Below are 24,945 nucleotides of genomic sequence, written 5' to 3'. Positions count from 1 at the left end.
TTTGAGTCAAGATTTTGAGATTTATTTTTTTAGCAGGCAGCAAATAAGGTAAATAACAAAATAGGCGCATACAATGGTGAAGAGCACTGAAATCTGATAGGGTCAATGGACCAAATGTATTAGTTGCATCAGAGAACTACTGTATGGTCTTTCTGCTTCCACCCCATCTCCTACTCAGCATGGCTGTGAATTCCAGGAATCAGATGCCCGAGGTCTGAAAGATGGGTATTTGTGGTGCTCAAATAGCTAACTGTGGGCTGCTTCACTGAAAGATCTGGACGCACAAAGCAAAGCATTTTCCCACTACAGATAAGGGGAAAATCATATTGGTGGTCTTAAGGAGATGGTGGCAGCAGACACAAGTGGCAGAATGGAAGAAGGGAAGTAGGAAGCAGTACAGGTGTTCATTAGTATAGGATAATCCTAAGTGGGGAAAAAATCTGCAAAAAATCTTACTAAACTCTAGGCAAAAAATAGTATATTATTTCAAAAATCTTGGTTCTTAAAAGGAACTTAAATTCACCTCACATCTAAAAATAGTAAATTAGAGCAAATCATGAATAAACCTGAATAACTCATGAGTTGATTTCCCCATCCCGCTCTAGCATCCACAATTTGATCATAAGGCCGTGAGGGAAAGTAATTTCAGGGTTTTATTGATTTTGTTTGTTTGTTTTTCCCCTCGCAGATAGCTCTTGATTCTTTGAAATTCAAATAATCTTTTTGATGTGCCTATCATTTTTTTAATCCTTGTCAATTTTCTTATCCCTCAATTTTTAACTGGTCTCATTCTGTCAAATGTTATAGGGTACGGTTCAAGCAATTCTTTACCAACACCCTCCCAGAATTGGTTTCCTGTATCACTTGAATTTTGAATTTTACTTTGTTTGACCTTAAATGGAAATTTAATTGTTACGCTTGGAGGTTTATAATACAGTGTGAGTCTGTATAAGACCCCTTTCTTCATCCTTCCATACTGACTGCTTTGATTCTTTCTCTCCCTTTTATTTCACTCCTGTTCATTTTCTACAACTGAACATGTATTTTTTAAGAAAATATTGTATTCACTTATTTTTAAAGTAACCTTGACATTAAACGTGGGGCTTGAAGTCAAAACTCAGGTCAAGAGTCACATGTTTTACTGACTGAGCTAGCCGGGAACCCCTGAACATGTATTCTGTTAAATTTGATGGTTGTATTCGATATTCCCAGAAAACGTCTTATTTATAAGCAACTATTTTATATTTATGTGAATGGTACCTTTCATTCTGGTATTTGTTTTGTTTTGCTTTCTTAACTACTATATTGCAGTTTGTGGCCATGTATTTATGATGTAATTAATTGCTTTTGACTATTGTAAACGGCTCAGTGTTAAAGAATGGCTTTTTATCTATCCATCTAGATTGTACAAATAAAAATTCAATGGAGGCCATCATACTTGATAACCTTAGAGTAGAATCACTACATTTTAGAGGATCCATATACTGCTTTTTTCTTAGATGGCACCATTCACTGCCACCACCAGTAATGAATGCAGCATCTTAAACCTAATATCTACCAAAACTTAATTTTTAGACTTTACGATTATTTTTGCAATGACTGAGCCTTTGCTTTGCAATGAGGTTGTACTGTATTTGAAGGTAATAGGACAAACACTGGGCAAAGTTGAAGGCTGGGACTCTCCGTATGGAAGAAAGCACCTTGAATTTTCCCTGCACCCAACCTGCCCTGCTTCAGTAGACTACAAGAAAAAACATCCCTGGAACTAACACACGAGATACAGGGTATTTACATAAAACACAAATGCCTTCTGGGGGTTTCACTGGAATTGAGTAGAACTCAGGGAAAGGATTGGACATCCAGCTAATAGGATAGGATCAGCACATCCAAATTGAAGTTGTCTGTATAGGCAATACATTTGTACTCAAGGCAGGGTGAATTTAACAAGGGATGTAATAACACTTGGGGCACTCATTAGGTCCTACGGGATTTGTAGTTGTGTTGATGTAGGGAATCTATTTTGAGCCTTAAAGTAGTCCTCTCAGGCAGGGTTTCTTAACGTTTGACATTTGGGGCAAGATAATTCTTGGTTTTTGAAGGGGAGATACCCTGTGCGACATAGGATGTTTAGCCACAACCCTGTTCTCCATCATGAGATGCCAGTAGCAATCCTTGCAGTTGTGTCTTCAGGCATTGCCAAATATCCCTTCAAGGAAATAGTTGCCCACTTGAGATTTACTGCTTTAAGGTAAAGATCCTCTTCTCTATTTGGTCCCATGAGGATCCTGAAGTTCACAAAACTTGAGTAACTTGGTCATAAAGCAAGGGGGGGAAAGGAGGTGAGATTTGAACTCTTGACATGGTTGCTTAAGCCCCTGATAGTTTTTTTTTTTTTATTCTGTACTACCAACAGACACAATAATCGTATGTTTACATAGTTGAGTTGTTCTCAGTCACGTTTTTTTTTTCTTTTTTCTATATACCAGATGGACATAAAAAAACGAAAAACTACCATGATGGGTAATTGGAATATTCTTTGCTCCACACACTTAGATCTGAATCCCAGAGAGCTACTATAATATGCATGGGTTTTATCTGGTTATACATACTAGTTCACTAAATGTTCATCTTTCAAGGTAATACATTCCATTGTTATTTTTCTCCCTCTAGAAAGTGAAAAAGCATTTATTTGTATTCATGATAATGACTTGTTTGAAGAAAACAGGTCTTGGGAATCTTGAAACTTCATTGTTCAACTATATCACACTAGGTGGAAAAAAATAGGATCGGCTCAGTAGCAGGAAATACCGACCCAGATTAATGGACAGAGGACCTAAAAAGAAATTTTTCCAAAGAAGACCTACAAGTGGCAAGTAGCTATATGAAAAGAGGTTTAATATGATTAATTAGGGGGAGGGGAGAATGCACATTAGAACAATGAGATAATCCTCTCATGCATCTTAGGAGTCTATTATCAAAAAGAAGAGATGATAATTGGCAAGGATGTGGAGAAAAGGGAACCATTGTATTCTGTTGGTAGGAATATGAATTGATAGAGTCATTATCAAAAACAGTATTAAAGTTCTCAAAAAATTAAAAATAGAACTACCATATGTTAGAGTAAATCCCCTTCTGGGTATGTATTTGTAGGAAATCAAATTACTGTCTCCAAGACCTATCTGTGCCCCCATGGTCATGGCAGTATATTTGACAATGACCAAAGATAAGGCAATAACCTGTTACCCACAGACAGGTGAATGAATACAGGTTGGTGTGTGTGTCTGTGTGTGTTGGTGTGTGTGTAAATGCACACGCAATGGAATATTCAGCCATAAGGAGGAAGTTGATGTGTGCTAGACCTTTTGGGTATTATGCCAAGTGAAATCAGACCTAGAAATACAAATACTGTGTAAGCTCATTTACATGTGGAATTGGGGGGACACACACACACACCTCTTAGCAGAATAGTGGTTGCCAGGGGCTGGGAGTTGGGAGTCCTAGAGAACAACTGTTAAAGGGAGTAGAGTTGGGATTTTGTGAGCTAGAGTTGTGGAGGTAGTGGTAACTGGTGCACACAAATATGAATGTACTTAATAAACAGTACACGTAAAAACTTTAAAAATAGTAAATGGTTTTTGTTTTACCACAAAATTAAACAACTAAGGCTCGTATTTGATACTGAGAATACAGAAGCAAAGTTTTCACTTAGCAAACAACTTCTGTCAGCTTTATTTTATCATAACCCTCAAGTGCCCCAACTCCTACACATGCCAAAAGTTTACACGATCTGGGAGGCTTAAAAATTTTTGTTCTAAGAGAAAAAACAAAACAATGTAAAGCAAATTACTGTAATGTAGGCTTTTTGCTTTATATTTAGTATGTCTGCCCTAATTCCTTTCAGTTCCAAGGCACAATTACTAGTGTTTATTGCCAGGACAATGTTATTTATGGGTTGAACTCCCATCAAGAGGGTCTCCGTTTGCTGTCAGCAATGCCTTAATAAAATAGCCTTTCACCTTTGGAGACAGGCCTTTAAATTCCCGCTGTTCAAATGGAGATGCTGTAGGTCATTTTCCTCTAATTGCTTGTGGACAAGGATTGACAAGCCACCACACAATTTACGTTGATGGGCAGATTTCTTCTTAGAAGTAGTCCAACCCTGAACCAGTAATTTCAGCACAAGGTTTAGATGTCTTGCCAGAGTTTGGTGGTAAAATTAGCTTCTATCGGAGTTCTCCCCAAGAATTGCTTTTAAAAGAAAGATACCACAATTCTTGAACACAAGATGGGCTATTTTGATTTTTTCCAATGAAATAATGAGGTGCTGGGGCGCCTGGGTGGCTCAGTCGGTTGAGGGGCCGACTTCGGCTCAGGTCACCATCTCACGGTCTGTGAGTTCGAGCCCCGCGTCGGGCTCTGTGCTGACAGCTTGGAGCCTGTAGCCTGTTTCGGATTCTGTGTCTCCCTCTCTCTGACCCTCCCCCGTTCATGCTCTGTCTCTCTCTGTCTCAAAAATAAATAAATGTTAAAAAAAAATTAAAAAAAAATTAGGTGCTTTGTACTTGGCATTTGGTGGTTTCTCATAATCCTAAAGTGAGAAACACATGGAGGGAAAATACTGTTGAGTTGAGATTATTTTTTAATTACATATTTTTTAAAGCAGTGACATTAATCTCAAAGGTTAAAAAAATTACGTTTTTAAAAAATTTTAAATAATAAAGCACTAGAAGAACTGTTTAAGGGTAATAAGTAAACTTTTATTCTGGCAGAAAATGTTTCTTATGGTGTTGTCTTGGTGTTATTTGATCCATCGTTGCAAGTTACCACAAGTGTTCCCGCCAATTGAACTTTCTACTTTGTTTAGGATCGCATTTTCCAAGGCACATTCTGAAAACAATGGAATTATATATTTTCTTCAAAAGAAGATCAAAATCGGGGCGCCTGGGTGGCTCAGTCGGTTAAGCGTCTGACTTGAGCTCAGGTCATGATCTCAGTGTGTGGGTTCAAAGCCTGGGTCGGGCTCTGTGCTGACACCTCAGATCGTGGAGCCTGGTTCTGATTCTTTGTCTCCCTCTTTCTCTGCCCCTCATCTCCTCATGCTGTCTCTCCCTGTCTCTGAAAAATAAATGTAAAAAAACATGTAAAAGAAGCTCTATATCCTTCAACTGTTGAATCATTTGTTAGGTCATAGTTACTGAGATGAATAAGGAACAGATAGAAATAGTCAGGTCTTCATGTCAGCAGTCCTCCAAGTCTTTGCTTTCAGGGAAACCATTTAAACTGTTAAAAATGATGGAGGATCCCAAAAATGTTTGTGGATTCAATCTGTTGATGGTTACCATATTAGAATTAACACTGAAAAGAATATGAAACCTGTATGAACAATAAATGGATTGCATTAGATATAACTAACATAATTTGGTTGTAAAGACCTTATTTTCTATTGTAAAAAAAAAATAGGGCAATGTTACACTTCTGCAAATATTTTAAATAGCTCAAATTGTTTTCAGGAAAAACAAAAAAATATATGGGGAAAAAAAATCCTAGCAGGCTTTGGCAGAGGGACAGCGTGAAATGGCATCAGACCAGATTGCATCCGGGAGAATATCCCATTAGGTCCCCGTTGCTTGGGTGACACTTGAAGATTAGGAATGACCTCTCTTGCGTATAAAGACCAGGCACTTTTTCAACACTGAGTTCTAATTGGTTTTAAAGCCATGTATTTTGGGGTCTCCTCTTTGAGGCACAAGTCATAAAAGTTTGGGTGTTGGAGGAGCAGTAGGAATACTAGTCTCCTTCAGAGGAAACTGTAGGTTAATGAGACCTGAGCTGTGGGCTCCAAGTTAGGGTGGGGTTTATGGTGAGATGGGTTGTTAGCCTCTCCTACTCACTTGGATTTGGCCTTTGTTGTTCGTGGTTGTGGATGTGAACGAACTGCTAACTCATTTTTCATGTCTTTTTCAGACTGTATGTATGTACTGTATGTAGGTACAGAATTGGATGTGTCCATGGGAAGAAGTAAGTTGAGGGTTTTCTTAGGTTGCCATCTTCAACTGCTTCTTGGCTTAGTACAATGCAGTTGCTTTGCCATATTTCTCTATCTGTTGAAATATCCTGTGTCCTAGAACTATTGGATAACTCAAGTGTAATACTTGGGAGAGAGTGAGCATGAAAAAGGCAAATGACATCAGATTAGTATGAAAATAGTTTTGCTTACAGACCCCTGCATGTGTTTCAAGGATTGCCAAGGGTCTGTGGAACACCCTTTTAGAATTCCTGCTTTGGACTGAATTTTATACTCCGTAGAAGGTGAATATGTTTCATTGTTCTATTTGAAAGCAATAATATGTTCCCTTTGTTTGAAGGTAGCATAAGACATGGAGTTTGTGGGGATCAAATTTATTACTTTTTTATTCCATTGTTGTATTGGACCTTTTGTAGAAAGCCTTCTGATATGTTGGAGCCAAACCTGCCACTGGCAAGACTGTGGTGGGATGGTATTTTGTAGGGTAGTAGTGAACTTTTTGTAATAAGACAGCAAAAGCTGCTGACCCACAAAATAAATCCAATTGCATCAAAGAACAGGAGAGAAAAGCACAATTAGGTTGCATTTTTTAGAAACACCTTTTCATCTACTCAAATATGAAGAAGAGCAGTAGTGTTCAAAGATAACTCTGAGAGCCAGGTAAAATAAAGCTAAAGACCATGGACTGTTATTTGTGCATTGATGGAATGAGTCACTATAGTTACTTAAGTTTTATATAGGGAGGCACAGAATCCGAAGCAGGCTCCAGGCTCTGAACTGTCACCACAGAGCCCCATGTGGGATTCAAACCTATGAAAAGTGAGATCATGACCTGAGCTGAAGTCAGATGCTTAACCAACTGAGTGACCCAGGCATCCCAGAAGAGTTGCTCTTAATACAGATGGCTATGAATTAATACAAAAGGAATTTTCGTGATTGATCTACACAGTTTACACCTATGTTTATCCCTAAGCAGCAAAATGTCTGACTTTGTGCTTACTGAACCTAGTTGATGGCAGCCATATTTACAGCTTGGCTTTACATTTCTGTATTTTATTGTAAGTTTCCAGTTAAAGTTTGTCAGAATAACCTAAGGATCATTTTCATTTATTTTTTTCAAGTAATCTCTATCCCCATTGTGGGGCTCAAACTCATGATTTTAAGATTAAGAGTCCTGTGCTCTCCTTACTAAGCCAACCAGACACCCCAAGGATTGTTGTTTTTTTTTTTTTTTAATTTAGAGCAAGCATACACACGAGAGGGAGGAGGCCATAGGGAGAGAGAGAGAGAATCTTAGGCAGACTCCAAGCCTGATGTGGGGCTCCATCCCATGATCTCGAGGTCATGACCTGAGCAGAAATCAAGTTGGATGCTCAACCAATTGAGCCATCAGATGCCCCACACCAAGGATAATTTTTAAAACCTACCTGCTTGAGTCCTTTTCCTAAAGAAGTGGATCACAGTCTACTTTCCAAGATTTCAAAACTCCTGGGTCGTACAAGCTTCTCTATTTGTGTCACACAGAACCCTCTCATCTGTTTTATATCCACCTTTTCTGCAGTCCATAAGACATGTAAGGAATTAATAGGCCCCCCTCAGTGCTGTGCTGACAGGTTTTGTCTCTGAAATCCACTGCTCAGGGACTACCAAATCCTGTCCTTTCTAGGGGAAAGTGTTTTTAAAGATGTTTCTCACAAGACAGGACGGCACTTCCTGTTCCCTGGGGAAATCATTTCTTTCCAACCCAACTCGGCCCTTTGCTATGAGAATACCTACAATTCCAGGGTATATTCGCTGTTTGCTATACTGTGGTGTTAGCTTGGTCATCTTTAAGGAATCTGAAAAACATTTTGTAGGCCTTTGAAAGAGAGAGTTGGTTCTTAATGTGGTCATTATGAGAACTTCCTAGGGGAACTTCCCCTGTAATCAGACCATGCTCTCATTTGCCAAGAACTGTGATGGGACAAGGTGGTGGCGGATGGTGAGTTGGAATGTCATGCTGTGTTCTGTCTCTTGGTAGCTGGAGCAAAAATGAACAGCCTGTGTAGTTGGGAGCTGGATAATGAGATGCCAAGAGAGACACCGAGATAATTCTGTTTAAAAAAATCAAAGCTTTAAGAATATGTTTCAAAGTCCTTGAGATTTTTCCATGATGATCACTATGTATAGACTACTGGATTATATGGTAATGAATAGCTTCCCCCTGGCAAATGCCAAACGTCCTGTGACCTTCTGGCTTAGCTGGAATCAGCTTACCAGATACAAAAGTGAAACCTGTAAGGCTGCTGTTGGTGTTCTTTGATGTCCTGTGGCAATGCTTACATGGAACTGTGTGTAGAAGTCACTTCTGTTGCTAGAAAAAAATATTCCTTTTGATCTTGTTCCTTGAGGTGTTCTGTCTTCATATTTATTTGAGCTAGTGGGTAAACAGTAATTTTGTACATTATCTCTTAAGCTTACAACCCTGTATTTCCAGTATTATCATTTCCATTTTATGTCTAAAACGGAGGAGACCCACAAAGGACTAATTTCACTTGGCTAACAAGTGATTGGCTTGGTGTTGGAACTCTTAACCCTGAAACCCTTTCCAATCTCAACTCCAGTAGAAACCTGGCCTTTGTTACCTATTTAAGGAAAATTAGATAAATGCAAAGTATTGAACTGTATCAATTCTATGAGACTACTTTATTGATCATCCTAACAGGAGAAGTGAAAGAGCATGTTTGATTTTTACCTTTAGCAGTGGATTAGCCTTGTTTTTAACAGAAATAAAAATAGAAAAATGGAAATAGAATGGTCCCATTCACTTGGGTATGTTGTGATATTTCACTTTCATGATTTTAGTATACCATATTTCATGGAGAATTTGTTCAGTTCATTTTCCTTTTCTTAGCATGAGTCAATGTTAACTGAATACACAGACATGCTATTGTTATAGAAAAAAAATCTTAGAATAATAACCTTGCCCTGTTGACAAGTTGTTTAGCCTAAGTAACAGTGCCATCTGCTGAAAAGGACTAGTGAGTCACAGAAAATTTTTCAACAGACTCATTTTGATTCGATATATAAGGACTGAAGATGAGAGGGGAAAAAGTCTAAATCGAGAGGAAGACAAAGTTAAGAGTACAGGAAAATCAGAACATTGAGTAACTTTACAAGACAAAAAACTTTAATATGATATAAATTCAAACAAACCATTTCAGGCATGTCAAATTTCATGATACTCGGAAATTATTATAATACAAATGAAACATTGTGGTTAATAGGAGATTTGAAGAAATGGTATTATTAAAAATAGGTTGATGCGAATAGGTTCTTATTCATAAACCTCCTCAAAGTGTTCTGATGGAATTTGGAGGATAGATGGCATTGTTAAGACATTACAATTATGAAAGAAACATTAACTAATGTTTCTCAACAATACTTGAGTTTTAGTGATGTGTTGGCAGTTTGTTAAAACCATACCAGACAAGCAAATTCATTTTCAAAGGCTGTTTTTAAGCTGCTTAAATATTGTGTTACTTCCTGTAATATTTCTAATTTCTAGTTGTCTCTTTTTAACCCTGTCGCAGTGACAGTTTGACAATTACTAGTGTTGAGAGTGTAAATGAATGCTGTGATGATAATGAAAGGTTGGCCCCAGGCTGCTTTTGAATCAAAATAAAAAGTATGTAGCCACTTCTATTGCCATTAAAAAGAGAGAGAATCTGGAATACACTAATGATAGGAATGTATTTCAAGAACTGTATATGTCCACGTTAAAAGTAATTAAATACTGGAAATTTAAACAATCTTCAAACAATCCTGTTTAATATATACTGACAGTGTTGAATGGATCAGTTCATTTTTCATTGTCCTCATGTATTTTCTAACAAAGGCTTAGGTTTACTCTTTTTTCAAAATTTTTGTTTAATTTAGAGAGTACATGTGGGGGTGAGGGATGGGCAGGGGGAGAGAGAGAATCTTAATTGGGGGTCCATGCTCAGCTTGGAGTCCGACAAAACACTTGATCCCACGGCCCTGGGATCATGACCTGAGCTGAAACCAAGAGTTGGATGTTCAACGGCTGAGCCATCCAAGTGCCCCTTAAAGAAAAGACAGGATATATTTATTTATTTCATTATTTATTTATTGAGAGCAGGCAAGTGTGTATGCAAGCAGAGAAGGGGTAGAGGGAAAGAAACTTGAGCAGGCTCCATGACCAGTGACACGGGGCTTGATCTCATGACGGTGAGATCATGACCTCAGCCGAAATCAAGAGTCAGATGTTTAATTAAGCAAGCCACACTTTTTCTTACAGAATGTCAAATTTCTGAAGAGAAAGTGAAAATTGATGTAAAAAACAAATCTCCTGAAATCCACTTTCTTTTTATGTCCATCCTTAGAAGTTTTTATCTCTTCAATAGAGCGTTTGATTTGATTTAGCTCTGTTAACATGAAATCATTTTTTAAAAGTTGAACTCAACCCAGTAACACTTGTTGATGTGTCTGTCTCTGTCTCTCGGCCATATCTTTTGCAATTTGGGAAAATTTTGGATCTTTGCAGTAATGATTGCTTTTACAGTATCATTTGCCTCTTTTTTTTTTTTTTAACGTTTATAGAGGGCGCATGTGCAAGTGCAAAAGTGAGCAGGGGAGGATCAGAGAGAGAGGGAGACAGAGAATCCCAAACAGGCTCCATGCTGTTAGCACAGAGCCCAATAGGGCTCAATGGTGGGATCATTACAGGGCTGGAACCCATGAACCATGAGATGCTGACCTGAGCTGAAACCAAGAGTCTGATGCTTAATTGAGCCACCCAGCCACCCCTGACTCTTACTTATTTGGCTATAATTTAATGATTCCTAAGTGTAAGATTAGTTTTAGCTAATATCTTCTTCCTCATGTCTTCCCTTTGTCTTATTATCAGAGTTGAAATAGTCCTATTTTATTTAATGCTTAGAAGGCAATCTGCAAGTGTATTTTTTAAAGTAATTTTTTTTAATGTTTATATCTTTTTCAAAGATAGCTCAGGCCATGGAGGGGCAGAGAGCGAGAGAATGCAAATGTATTCATCTTTGCGGGTACTCTTCCCATTCTCTGTCCATTTTTCTTACTTGAGACCATCTGTATTTTCAGAACACAAAGCTTTTGTATATTGTCACCCTTAAAATTAACCTGTGGTATTTGGTATAGGTAATTCTCATTGTCACTGTTGAATTCCCTATGTCTCTAGTCATTGAGATGCCTAAAGTTGATTCCCTGGAATGTTACTAGGTATGAAGTCTCATGGTAAAAATAATTGCTGAGGTCTTGCATGTTCAAAAGATTGGCCTTAACACTTGAATATTTATTGGCTGGATATAAAATTATTAGCTAAAATTCTTTTTCTTTCTATGTGTCCATCTCTGTGTCTGTCTCTGCCTTTGTCTTCCTCTCTCTTCCTCTCTCTCCCTTCCTTTTTTTTTCTTCTTTGTCTTTTTCTTTCTCTTTTTTTTCCCCCTTTTTTCCCTCTTTTCTTTCTTTTTTTTTTTTTTTTCTGTATATCCATGACCAGGGGAGGGGTATAGAGAGAATCTTAACCATGCTCCCTGCCTAGTGCAGAGTCCAACACAGGCTTGGATCCCATTACTCTGGGATCATGACCTGAGCCAAAATCACGAGTCGGGTGCTTAACTGGCTGAGCCACCCAGGAGGCTCTAAAATTTTCTTTGCTAAAGTATAATGCATAGGCATTTCCATTACCTTCTGGCAAGAAATATTACCATTGGAAAACCTGATTAACAATTTGATTATGTTGCCCTTATGTGTGATTGTAAATTTTTTCTTCTAGTCCTACTAAAGTTGTATGAAAATGTAGGTCTGTGTTGATAGTTTTGGTTGATAATTTCCCCCCGTGTATGTGGTGTGTATTTTCATACTTTTTGTTTATATTTGAGGAAAATTTTCTTCCATAATGCATGTAAAAATTCTGTTGGCTTTATTTGGGGGGAAGGGAAACTTAGACATGTGTTGATTCTTGGCTACGTATTGTCAGTTCCTATTTCTGTATTTTTTAAACTTTATTATTTAATTCCTTGTGATTAAAAGATTCATTTCATCCATTCCTTTACATGACACAGTATTCCTTGTATTGATTTGTTTTTCCTTTGAGTTTCCACATCTGTAATAGTTTGGTTTGAGTTACAGTTCTTAGTCTGGTTGGTTCTTGGTTCCAGTCTGTATTTTCTCCAGTTACCTCGTTAGCATGTTCTTCTAATTCCACTTCTGAATATTCTCTGACCATTACTTTAAATAACTTCAGGAGAGTGACAAAATGGCAGAATGAGTTTTCTATTGTCTTTACCCCTGCCCGCCACTATCCCCCCAAACAATAACACCAATTCTTAAAATCCTCCGTGGATGAGAGGGAGTCTACCACAGAAATTCTAGCATAGCACTAGAGAAAAAAAATTAGATGCAATGAAGACCATAAGACTTGACCCCAATGAGCCCTACCCTGAGGCTCCACAGGTCAGTGGCAAGTGTAGTCTTAGCTCCTGATTTCCCCCATAGAAGAAAGTGAGGGTAATGTGAGCAAGCACCTGGCTTCCATAGTGGTGTGGAACGATGCCAAAGAGGCCCACTTCATTGCCCTACCCAGAGTACTGAGAACACCTGCACAACTGAGGAGCAGGAAGCAACTGGGAGAACACGAGCCAGGCTCTGAAAAGACATCAGAGGGATGGAGATTCTACTGCTTCAGGGACTCCATCAAGATGGGCTCACAAGCCACTGGGCATGTGCCTTACTGACCCACAGACCCACTTCATGGCCAGCTCCCTGTACAGACCCATGAGGGTGGTGACAGACTTTGCAGATGGCTAGGGAACGTGTGTGCATGTGTGTCCACACACACACACACACACACACACACACACACACACACACACAGCTAGCCACACTCTCTGGGGTCTGGAGAAAGCACAGAAACTTAGACATTCAGCACTGTGCAAGGAAAAACCCTGTGAGCGTGCATTTGATCTTTGCCACTTTGAGTGAAGGCCTACAATCAATCTTAAGGAACCCCCTACTTCCAGAGAAGAGGAAACAAGTGTGGAGCAGGTACACCCAAAGACCTGAAATGATAAAACTTGTAGAAGAAAAGACAGGTGAAGAGTTCATTGATGGTGGTTTTGGTAACAATGTTTTCAATCAGACACACAAAGCACAAGAAACATAAGCAAAAAAAGCCAAGTGGGACTACATCAAACTAAAAAGCTGCTGCGCAGCTAAAGAAACATTCAAGAAAATAAAAAGACAACCTAGGGGATAGGAGAAAATATTTGCAAACTGATAATGTCTCATCTTCAAAATAAGGAATGCCTATAAATCAAGAATAATAACATACCTTTATTTGTTCGAGAGAGAGAGAGAGAGAGAGAGAGAGAGAGACACACACACACACACACACACACACACACACACACACACACAAAATCTGAAGCGGGCTCCAGGCACTGAGCTTTCAGCCCAGACCCTGATGTGGGCTCGAACCCACAAACCATGAGATCATGACCTGAGCCGAAGTCAGATGCTCAACCAACTGAGCCACCCGGGTGCCCCAATAAAAACATACCTAATACAAAACGGGCACAAGACCTGGACAGAACCTTATCCAAATAAGACATACAAGTAAAGGTGTGTGCACGACAAGTATGTGCAAAGGTGCTAAACAGTAGTAGTGATGAGGGAAATGCTCGTCCAAACCTGCATGGCTATTACCAAAAGGATAAGAGCTAATGAGTGTTGATGAGGATGTGGATAAGAGGGAACCCTTGTGTATTGCTGGAGCCAATACAAATTGGTGTAGCCACTATGGAAAGCAGTCTGGAAGTGGCTGGGTTGGTTAAGGGTCAAGGGTTGGTAAAGGGCTCTGTGCTGACAGTGTGAAGCCCGCTTGAATTTGCTCTCTTCCTCTCTCTCTGCCCCTCCCTCACTCACATGCACTCTGTTTCTCAAAATGAATAAACTTAAAAAATGAAAAACGTAACTACCGTATGATGCAGCAATCACACTGGATGTATACCCTAAGGAAATAAAATCATTATGTGGAAGAGCTGTCTGCACCCCCTCAACTATTGTTGCATTATTCACAATAGCCAAGATGCAGAAACAGCCTATGGCCAAGTATCCAGGAACATAGGAATGGATAAAGAAAATGTGTATATGTACAATGAGATAGTAGTGCTATAAAACAAAATCCTGGTATTGGGAATAAAAAGAGTAGAACTTGAAGGCATTATACTAAGTGAAATGAGTAAGAGAAAAATAAATTATACATTATCTCATTTACGTATAGAATCTAAAAAAAGTTGATCTCAGAGAAACAATATAGAACGGTAGATTCCAGGGGCTGGGGGGCTTGTGGGAAATGAAATGTTAGTCAAGTGGTACAAGCTACCTTTAACAGGATCAATATTTTAGGGGCACCTTATGTACTTGATGAAGAAAAGAAATCTTAAATGTTCTCCTCATATATGAAAGAACAGTTATCATGTATGGTGATGGCTTTGCTAACTATATTATGGTATACCTTTTACAATATGTACGTGTATCTTATCCCATGCTATACCTTAAATACACAATGTTATGTCAGTTGTATCTCAGCACAGGTGGAAAAATAATTTTAGATTGAAATCTAAGTTTCTTTTTAAAAATCTAGTTTGTGGGCATACATTTCTGTTAATGAAGTGTTGATACAATACGATTTTGGTTTGTATTGAGCTTTGACCAGGATCTTTTTTTTGTTGGTTTGACATTTTGAAATCAAATTTGGTTTCCTGTGCTTTTAAGAGAGCAAACCAGTCAGGATAGCTTTTCTAAGTTCATCATTCTAGAGTTTGCTCTTCTCTTGTTTTCATGAATTAACAATAAATCCTGCTTCATGTATTCTGAGCTCTGCTTTTTCTGTGTTCCATTCTTTGTTTTTTTTTCTATGTTCCATTCTTGAGATTTTATTTGAAACTTAGCTTTTCGTTGCCTCTATTGTTGCTGTCTTCTTGAATTTGGATTATACTGCTCGCAATTTCTCCTCAGTGATGAGGTTTGTTTTGGAAGAACGTTTGTTTAAGCAGTTAACATTTCCCACAACAACGTGACATCTTCATTTCTTATTTCAGTCCTTTGACGTTACTTATAAATTGATAGCTCTGGAAATAAGAATAAATGCATAACGTATAATCTTGTTCCCTTTAATTATATGCAGTCTCTTATCAGTGAAAATGTTCTAAATACCGTATTCATAATGGTTTTAAGACTTTGCATATTGAATGTAAACTCCCAAATATTAATATTGGAAATGTGTAATTTTTGAAAAGGTCTTAGAAATATTTTTATGAAGTAGCTGGATGATCCTTGTTTCAATCATATGTGGTAAGGGCTCCAAATTTCTTTTTTTTTTTTTTAATTTTTTTTTCAACGTTTATTTATTTTTGGGACAGAGACAGAGCATGAACGGGGGAGGGGCAGAGAGAGAGGGAGACACAGAATCGGAAACAGGCTCCAGGCTCTGAGCCATCAGCCCAGAGCCCGACGCGGGGCTCGAACTCACGGACCGCGAGATCGTGACCTGGCTGAAGTCGGACGCTTAACCGACTGCGCCACCCAGGCGCCCCAAGGGCTCCAAATTTCAATGAAATTCCAATATTCTATACTTGAAAGTCATTGTCCAGTGTGAGGAAGTTAGGTAAATTGATGTTATGCACACGTGAATATTATGTTTTAAGGATCCTTCCCCAGAAGTTCTAACCTAAAATGTCAAGTATGAAGATTGACGTTTCAAGGTAAAAATGAATAGATCATTTTCAGTGTTGGGAGTTGGTAAACTAAGAGTAGAGTTGGGAGTAGAGGAACCAGAGGAAAAGCGACTAGCTAGAGAGTAGTTCTTGATGATTTTATAATTATTTATTTAAAAAAAATTTTTAATGTGTATTTATTTTTGAGACAGAGAGCATGAACAGGGGAGGGGCAGAGAGAGAGGGAGACACAGAATCTGAAACAGGCTCCAGGCTCTGAGCTGTCAGCACAGAGCCTGACGTGGGGCTCAAACCCACGAGCTGTGGGATAATGACCTGAGTTGAAGTTGGACGCTTAACCAACTGAGCCACCCAGGCACCCCTTAAAATTATTTTTGATCTGAAACTTTCCCTGTCCCAAACCTTCTTTAGAAGGAGATGAGAAGAATTTTAGTAGACCAAATATATATGTATATGTATATGTATATATATATTATATATATATGTATATATAATATATATATAATATACACACACACATATATATATATATATATATAATGTTTTTTGCTTCAAAGAATAGGTATTTTTATTGTTTTACTATTGTCTTTTTTTGTTTGGATTTTTTTTTTTTTCTTAGTGTGTTTTACTTTGTTGCATTCCTAGGTATATATGAGTGGATTCAAGTGATCAGCATGCCCCATTTCCAGAATATTTCTGCAATGATTCAGGTAAGGAAACTGTTGTATTACTCAAAAATTTTTTTATATAATTTACTTTGTAAAGAGTGTTAACAAAACAGACTTCCAGGTTGGTAGAGTTTTTAATACATTTTGGATGCAACGTCTTTTTAAGGTTCCTGCTCTGCAGATACTTTGTTCTGATTTGAGTCTTGCCTTTATTTTCTTCATGGTCTTTGGATGGGTAGAAGATTATTACTACTGACAAAATCCATAGTCTAAGTTTTCCTGTTAGGTTTAGTGCATTTATTATCTATATCTGCCTTTATCAAGACAGCAGAGATTTTCATTGTTATGTTTTACAAGCTTGTTTTAGCTCTGACCTTTATGGCTGATTGACCTTGAATTTGTGTGTGTGAGTAAAGGTTGAGGCTCTTATTTTTCCTGATGGATCTTCAGTCATCACATCACCACTTGTTGAAACTTTTTGTTCCCAACGAATTCAACAGTTTTGTGAAAATTAATTCATCATATATGCGTTGCTCTATTTCTGGCCTCTTGATTTTGTTACATTGATCTAATTGCATAACCTATAAGTACTGCACTGCTTTCACTATGGAAGTTTAATGGTAAGTCTTGATATCAAGTAATATTAAGTCCTGCAATTTTGACTCTTTCTTTTCCAAATTGTTGTGGCAAAGGTAGGTCTCTGGCATTGACATGTTGCGACAAAGGACCCTGAGCTCCTGATAGGGATTGTGCTGTGTCTGTAGATCAATTTAGAAAACATCTTAGCAATCTTAAGTGCCAAATATATGAACGTGGGTATAGCTCTCTATTAAGCTTTTCTTTGACTTGTCTTAGCAGTGTAGAGGAGTGGTGTACCTTTTGTTAAATTCTCTATTTAAGTAGTTAGGCCATTTTAATTAGAATGGTTCTTTTATTTTCCAAGTTTTCCCTTTCATTAAAAAATACAGTTGATGTTTGCATATAAATTCTGCTTATTAACTCTAATAGGATTTTTATGATTCGTTAGGAAAAAAACCCAAGGATTCCTTAAGATGTTACATAAAGTCAATTATGTTGTTTGTGAACAAAGTTAATTTTGCTTACTGTGTGAGAAACTCTGTGCCTTTATTTTTCTGCCTAATTGCACTTGATATGACTTCCAATATAGTAATATATCTTTATTAGTGGGGGATATGTTCCAAGCCCTCCTGTGGATGCCTGAAACCATGGATTGTGCCAAAACATACATAGTGTTTTGTCTTATACATACATGCCTATGATAACTTATCAATTGGACACAGTAAAAAATTAACAATAATAAGAAAATCGAATAAGTAAAACAATATACTGTAATAAAACTACTGTGAATGTGTTCTCTCTTTAAATCATCATTGATCCCTACTCTGTACCCTTCCTGTGATGATAACATGCTTATGTGATAAGATTAAGTGAGGTGAATGACCTTGGAATTGGGAGATACTATTAGGCTCGTACTGACCTGATGATATGTCAGAAGGAAGGTGATGTGCATCCAGATCTCTGTTGACTGTGGATAACTTAACCACAGAAAGCAAAACCATGAATGGTGTGGGGGGAGGCTACTGAACGGTATTGGTTCAAAATGGTAAGAGCAGATACTCTTGGCATGTTCCCAAGTTTAGTAAGAGAGTGTTCTGTAAATACTTCATATATGTCCTTTATCAGATTGAGGTACTTTAACAAATTTTTGAAAAATCAAACTGTCCCTTTTTCCTTAGAGTAAAAAAAAGAAGCTATTCCTGAAGGTGGCAAAGAGAACTTGCTAAGATATTTTAGAGAATCTAACACATGAAAAATCTAACTGCAGTGCCATTGATTGATAAATCTAAAATTTGGATTTTTCAGTCTGTATACTATGAAATATAGAATTCCTTATTAGTATTTTTATTAAAGAAACAATCTATAAGCAAACTCACAGTGTAGTCACATTTAGATATAAGCAAATAAATGCACATTTTTTCCCCCTGAATGTGATGTTTAAATAAATTAGTTACAGGGGTTCTCTATTTAGAATAATGATAGATCCTTATAAAGTATGAATTACATAAAAAATAGAGATACTTCTCCATTGAAGGAACTTAACCTGCAACCAGATTATATAAACATTTTTAAAAAATTTTTTTTAACGTTTATTTATATTTGAGACAGAGAGAGACAGAGCATGAACGGGGGAGGGTCAGAGAGAGACGGAGACACAGAATCTAAAACAGGCTCCAGGCTCTGAGAGGTCAGCACAGAGCCTGACGCGGGGCTCAAACTCACGGACCGCGAGATCATGACCTGAGCTGAAGTCGGACGCTCAACCGACTGAGCCACCCAGGCGCCCCTAAACATTTTTAAAAATTACACAAATTATAACTGTCTTACTTAATGAATATTATATATTTGTGTTCTTCATACCTAGGCCTATTAATATAATACTTGCGTTGTAAGGGGAATACTTAACACTCATTGTCATTCAATATTTATTATAACGTGAATATTTAATATTGATGTACACAAATGAGCATTGGAAACTTAAAACTTGAGCACATTTTCATATATTTAAAAAAACAAGAACTACGGCCAACTTATACATTGATCAACATGATTTCTTATTTTCTACCTAGACGGGAATCTCCTGAAAGGGTAAATTCTGATTAAGTTCTTAGTTTACCTATATATATCCCTAAATAAATAAGAAGTTGGAAAATCAAATGAAATAAACGGGAGGGGGGGGGGGGCAGGCAAATGTGACAGCCCTGGGGATAGAAAAATTCAATTCAAAAACAAAATCACAGTGTAGCCCTATATCAGTAGTCTTTATCCAGAGCTACTGGTACAACTAGGCAACTAATAGCCAGGAATTTAAGCACTTGACTCTTGGGCTCTTGTAGGGAGATGCTAAGTTGAAGTTGTAACACAATTACAAGAAACATAACCTTGGGGCAAAATCAAGTTCTTACTCTTGGAAAAACAGAATCAAATCAGTGATCAGCTAGGTACTTCTAGAAGATGAAATAACCAGACAAGAGCAAATTTTAAAATAAGTTAGAAGTTGCTGCAAGCGAAATGAAGTACATAATGATCATAAGTAGAAATTCACTTGGAACCTGCTCAGACAGGTGTACTTGGGCTTATTGCAATTTGGGCCATCCTTATACCTCAGCTGTGGTATGGTTACAATGGAAAAATCGATACTACCTGCCTTTGTTTATGACACTCAATGATTTCATCTCTTTATTCAGCTAATATTTATTGAGTGTTGACCACATTCCTGACACTTTGTATAGTGCCATTGATGTCTTCAAGGAAGCAATGTGGCTTAGCTGTGAACCTAACACCCTTGATCACAATATTGAGGTCTAATTGTTGGCATCCGGACAGCTTGTAGTAGTAGCCCTGAGGCCTAGTGGTGTCAGCCCAGTGCATCTGTGTGAGAGGCTGATGGTTTTTCTCAGATTTTCTCAGGCAGCAAGAAGGCCAGTTGGCTGGAGTAGACTCTGCGAGGGTAGGGTAATAGGATGTAATGTCAAGGGAGTCTTAGAGGTCCAGCTCATGTAGAACCTTGTAGTTCAAAGTAAGGGTTTCTTTCTATTCTGAGATAAATGACAAGACCATGGGAAGAACAGATTTGCCAAGTAGGGAGAGATGGGTGATTCCGTTTCTAACTTGGTAAGTTTGACATGCCTGTTAGAAGTTGAAATTCAGATGTCAAGGAGGCAGTTAAATCAGTGAGTCTGACATTCAGGGGATACATGAATTGGAAAGTTACCAGCCTGAGTCTGTATAAAATTAGCATTGAGAGCAAAGTAACGAAAGACTACGTGCAAAGATACTCTATCAACTAGAGGATGGGAAGATAAGAAAGAATAGACAAACACAACTGAAAGTAGGAAAGAGGTAGGAGGGGAACCCAGAGTGAGAGGTGTACTTAAAGTGAAGAAAGTGTCTGAGAAAGGGAGGGTGTTGAACATGACTTGAAATGCTGCTAATATGTCTAGTAATTTAAAGAACTTTGAATTGGCCAATAAATTTGCTACCTGAAGTTAGGTGAGCTTCTCAGAAACAGGTTTTTTGTTAAGGAAACCAAAAATCTTGTTTGACACCAAACTAAGAAAGAAATGGAGGAAGGGAAGTAAAAGCAAGTTGTATACGTGACTTTTTTCAGGCTATATGTACATATATATACATCTAAGTCTGTATGTATATAGTAAAAGAAGAACACTTAAGCCACTAGGTGATATTAGAGGATAGTCTGCTGGGATTGAAGTTACTTCATGGTGAGAGAAAGGAATAATAGTGACTTGAGAAGTGCAGAGAAAGGAAATCAGAAGAGATGATTTTATGTACTAATGGAAGTGTTAGCCTTAACCAGGAGCGCAGCCAATTTATCCAAACTAACCAGAAAGAAGGCCAAGTGTTTGGGCAATTATTTGCAAATAGACATGACCAGGAATTCGGAAAGGAGTAGTTACGAGGACAATGTGAGTGAGCCAGCAGCTAAATGTGTTTAACAATGGGGCCGGGGAGCCTCAAGGTGCATGGAGGCCTGTATCAAAGAGGAATAGCAGGTGATAAGTCAGTGGTATTGACCTTTCAAGGTGAAGTTACCACAGACAGGGAGTAACCATGCATTTGCCTGGGAGTGGTGATGAGAAACCAAGGAAAGCATTGATGATATTTCTAGGCACAGAGGCAAGAGAACAAATGCTTGAGAAGATTACGTGGAGATCCTTGTCCTTGGTAGAATGTGTGCTATAAGTTATAGCAAGAATATTCACAAAAGATAAGGTTTTCGGGGGTGCCTGGGTGGCTCGGTTGGTTAATTGTCTGACCTTGGCTCAGGTCACGATCTCACAGTTCATGGGTCCAAGCCCCACATCGGGCTCTATACTGACAGCTGGGACCTTGGAGCCTGCTTTGGACTCTGTCTCCTCTCTCTGCCCTTCCCCGTTCACACTCGGTATCTTTGTCTCTCAAAAATAAATAATAAACATTAAGAAGTTTTCTGGGGAACCAAATGAAAGAGTGTTTAAAGATGGAGAGGGTAGTAAGTTGTGATATGAGAAGATGCCCAGAACATAGGATGCATTCCTGATGATGGTGAATAAATTAAAGGTGTAGTGAAGTGTATTTTGGAGGAAGATGGTAGGTTTTCACACCTTCTTTCTCCAGATGCTATTTGGTGTTACTGGGAGCGTTCCTTGTGTGTTGAAGTTAATTTTAGCTGTTCATATACCTAGAGTGATTTGTAGACTCTCAGCTAGCTTTTTTGGTGGAAAAAAACCGTAAAGTTGTTACTGGCATTAAATAATACTTGTTTTGCTTGTGTGGCTTTTTGTTCTTGTTTGTTTACTTGTTTTTGTAATATTTACCCAGTGTGGGGCTCAAACTTACAACTTTGAGGTTTTTTTTTTTTTTTCAAATGAGTTTAACATATTACCTGGTGCATAAGAGATACTCATTAACTGGTAGCTTTTAGGTGTTAATATGGTTACTGAAAATTATTTTAACAACTTGATTTTAGAGAGCTTTTTAGTTATTAAAATGTCCAGATATGCCCAAAATAGCCTGGATATAGTTTCTGGTGATGTATATGGCATTAAAAAATATGAATAAATTTATTAACTTTATCTGCTTATTAAGGTGCTTTTCTGAAGCTCTTCACAAAGTATGTCTTTGATGTAACTGTAATAGAGCTTAGAACTTTTAAAAAAAATTTTTTTAATGTTTGTTTATTTTTGAGAGAGACAGAGGCAGAAAGTGACTGGGTTAGGGGCAGAGAGAGAGGGAGACACAGAATCCGAAGCAGGCTCCAGGCTCCAGGCTCCAAGGTGTCGGCACAGAGCCCGACGTGGGGCTCAAACCCATGAGCCATGAGATCATGACCTGAGCTGAAGTTAGACGCTTAAACAACTAAGCCACTCAGGTGCCCCTAGAGCTTATAACTTTTTAATTCTGCATACTCTGTGTTAACAAAATGAACATAAGCCCTATGCTGTCTAGAAGTCCTTTCTGGCAGTTGTATAAACTTTAAACCCCGGATTTTATTATTCTGTTTTCCTCTTCTATGTGTTTGATCAAATGGGCTCTATAGTTTAATTTTTACCTGAAGGGAATTAAAGATACGAGTTTTGATATTTTATTAATTGTGATGTAAGAAATGAATCTTTGCGAAGGTGAAGAAACACAATATAGTCTATTTCAGAAAATTCTTGAAGTATTCATGATATGCTCTGGATGCCATGTACTTGAAAAAGCTGTCTTGGGGCTCCTGGCTGGTTCACTCGGTAGAGCATGCAATTCTGGACCTTGGGGTCTTGAATTTGAGCCCCATGTTGGGTGTAGATATTTGTTAAATAAAATGTAAAAAATAATCCCTACCCTTCTGTCTCTGACTCTCTGACTCTCTGACTCTCTGACTCTCTGACTCTCTGACTCTCTGACTCTCTGACTCTCTGACTCTCTGACTCTCTGAATCTATTGAGCTGCCCATTCGTTTGGTGCTAAGCATTTAGGCCATGACAAATAGTTACCTAAACTGAGAATGAATGGAATGAATGAATAGAAGTAATAACCTTTATAAATGCATGACAAACTGCAAATCTGACTGTTTTTCTTGCCGGAACAATTTATCATGTGCGTTCTATTTCTGACCACGGTTGCCTGTTTTGGAATCCTTAAAAATTACGGACTTAGGATTTTTCTAAATATAAAAACCTTAACCTAAGTTGAATCATATAATGGGTAACAATTCCCATTATTAGTACAAAATGATTTCCATTATACTTGGCACAGTACTTTGGATTATACTAAGCATTTCAGCCCACGCTCTGTCTCTTGATTCTCAAAGCCCTCCACTAAGGTATGTATGATTGTTCTCATATTACAGATGACAAAGCCAATGTTCAAAGAATTGAAACAGTAATGCTTTGTTTCCCAGAGAGCCGAAAAGTAAAACTAGAACTTTATTCAGGGACTTGGTTTACAATTGGTGTGCCTTTACCACAAAGTGAGGATTTCAAAAATTCCAATTGTTTTTCTTTTAACAACACTATCTTCAGCCCTAATGTATTTTTTAAGGAAAAACATGTAAATGCTTGAATGTGTGTTATTTTTTTTTTTAATTCACATTTACAGGGTCACTACTTTGAGCCTTCTGTATCTCACGCATAAAGCCTTACCTGTGCTCCTTCTCTAGTCCTGTTCTTCCTCAGATCTTTCCTTCCTGTTCTATACCACATCATTTTTTATAAAACCTGATATCCTATAGCTCTAATTGTTGTTATCTACACATTATTCTTCAAATAGTATCCAAGCCTAGAAGGGTCTAGAACTCTATTCATCTATCTGGGTAATGTCTTCAGTCTTAACCTCTGTAACTTCCTCATTCCAGGAGGAGGAAACAAGAAAAACGCAGGCAACATACCACGTATCCAAGTATTTAAGAGATGTAAGTTAAGCCATATAGTAAATAAGTAAATTTTATGTTTCTCCTTTTATTTTCTCCCAAATCAGTGAAATTGAAAATACATATAAAGTTATGTTTTTATAAAACTTAAAATGGGCCAAGTAGTAAGAATGAATATTTTTTTTAACGCCTTTCTAGGCGTTCTGATAATGGTTGGGGAGTTCTGGAGTTAAAACTACTACATAATTATTGGGGCACCTGGGTGGCTCAGTCAGTTAAGCATCAAACTTCGGCTCAGGTCATGACCTCCCCGTTTGTAAGTTTGAGCCCCGCATTGGGCTCTGTGCTCTCAGTTCGGAGCCTAGAGCTTGCTTTAGATTCTGTGTCTCCCTCTCTCTCTGCCCCTCCCCCACTCAAGCTCTGTTTGTCTCTGAAAAAAATGAATAAATGTTAAAAAAAAATTAAAAATTACTACATAATTACTTTATAAAGCTTACTGTGTTTGCCTTTATTTCAGCAAAATACTAATTATTTAATGTACCTTGAAATATTTTCATAATTTGTGTGAGTAGAAAGTAATACTCTAAAGCTGTGCTGTTGGATTGAGTAGCCACTAATCACACATGATTATTCAAATTAAAATTAATTAAAGTCAAAATGTAGTTTATCAGCCATAATAGTCACATGAGTGGCTTAATGGCTACATATCCCTGGTAGGTAATATATTGGACAGGGCAGGCAGAAAATAATTCCATCATGGTAGAAAATTTTAATGGTGAGCATTGATTTAAAAGATTAATAAATTAAACATTTTATTCAGAGGTCACCTAATTTGAACATGTGGTAATCAAAAATCAGAATTAAATTAAATAGAAAAACTCAAAACAAATATTAATGGGGAGCATTCATCTAAAAGATAAAGAAATTAAACATTTGATTCAGAGTTCACCTGATTTGAACATATACTCATAAAAAATTAGAATTAAATGAAATAGAAAAACTCAAATGGCTTTTCATGCGTGTTTTTATAAAAGTTTCTTTATT

The 24,945-nt window shown here is 37.6% G+C and overlaps 1 long non-coding RNA gene across 2 annotated transcripts in view; it reads left to right on the top strand.

Moving 5' to 3' along the window:
* The window catches only part of LOC123383486, a 64,434-nt gene that overhangs the window by 12,573 nt on the left and 26,916 nt on the right, over positions 1-24,945 (top strand). For both annotated transcript variants that reach the window (XR_006593236.1, XR_006593235.1), the window contains exons 2-3: positions 16,447-16,511; positions 23,887-23,943. This is a non-coding gene — a long non-coding RNA (uncharacterized LOC123383486). The remainder of the gene's footprint in view (positions 1-16,446; positions 16,512-23,886; positions 23,944-24,945) is intronic.

This window comes from Felis catus, chromosome X (assembly GCF_018350175.1).
Source record: "Felis catus isolate Fca126 chromosome X, F.catus_Fca126_mat1.0, whole genome shotgun sequence".
Classification (NCBI taxonomy): domain Eukaryota; kingdom Metazoa; phylum Chordata; class Mammalia; order Carnivora; family Felidae; genus Felis; species Felis catus.
Note: the sequence above shows the minus strand (reverse complement) of the source record. Positions and strands in the feature narration are given on the sequence as shown.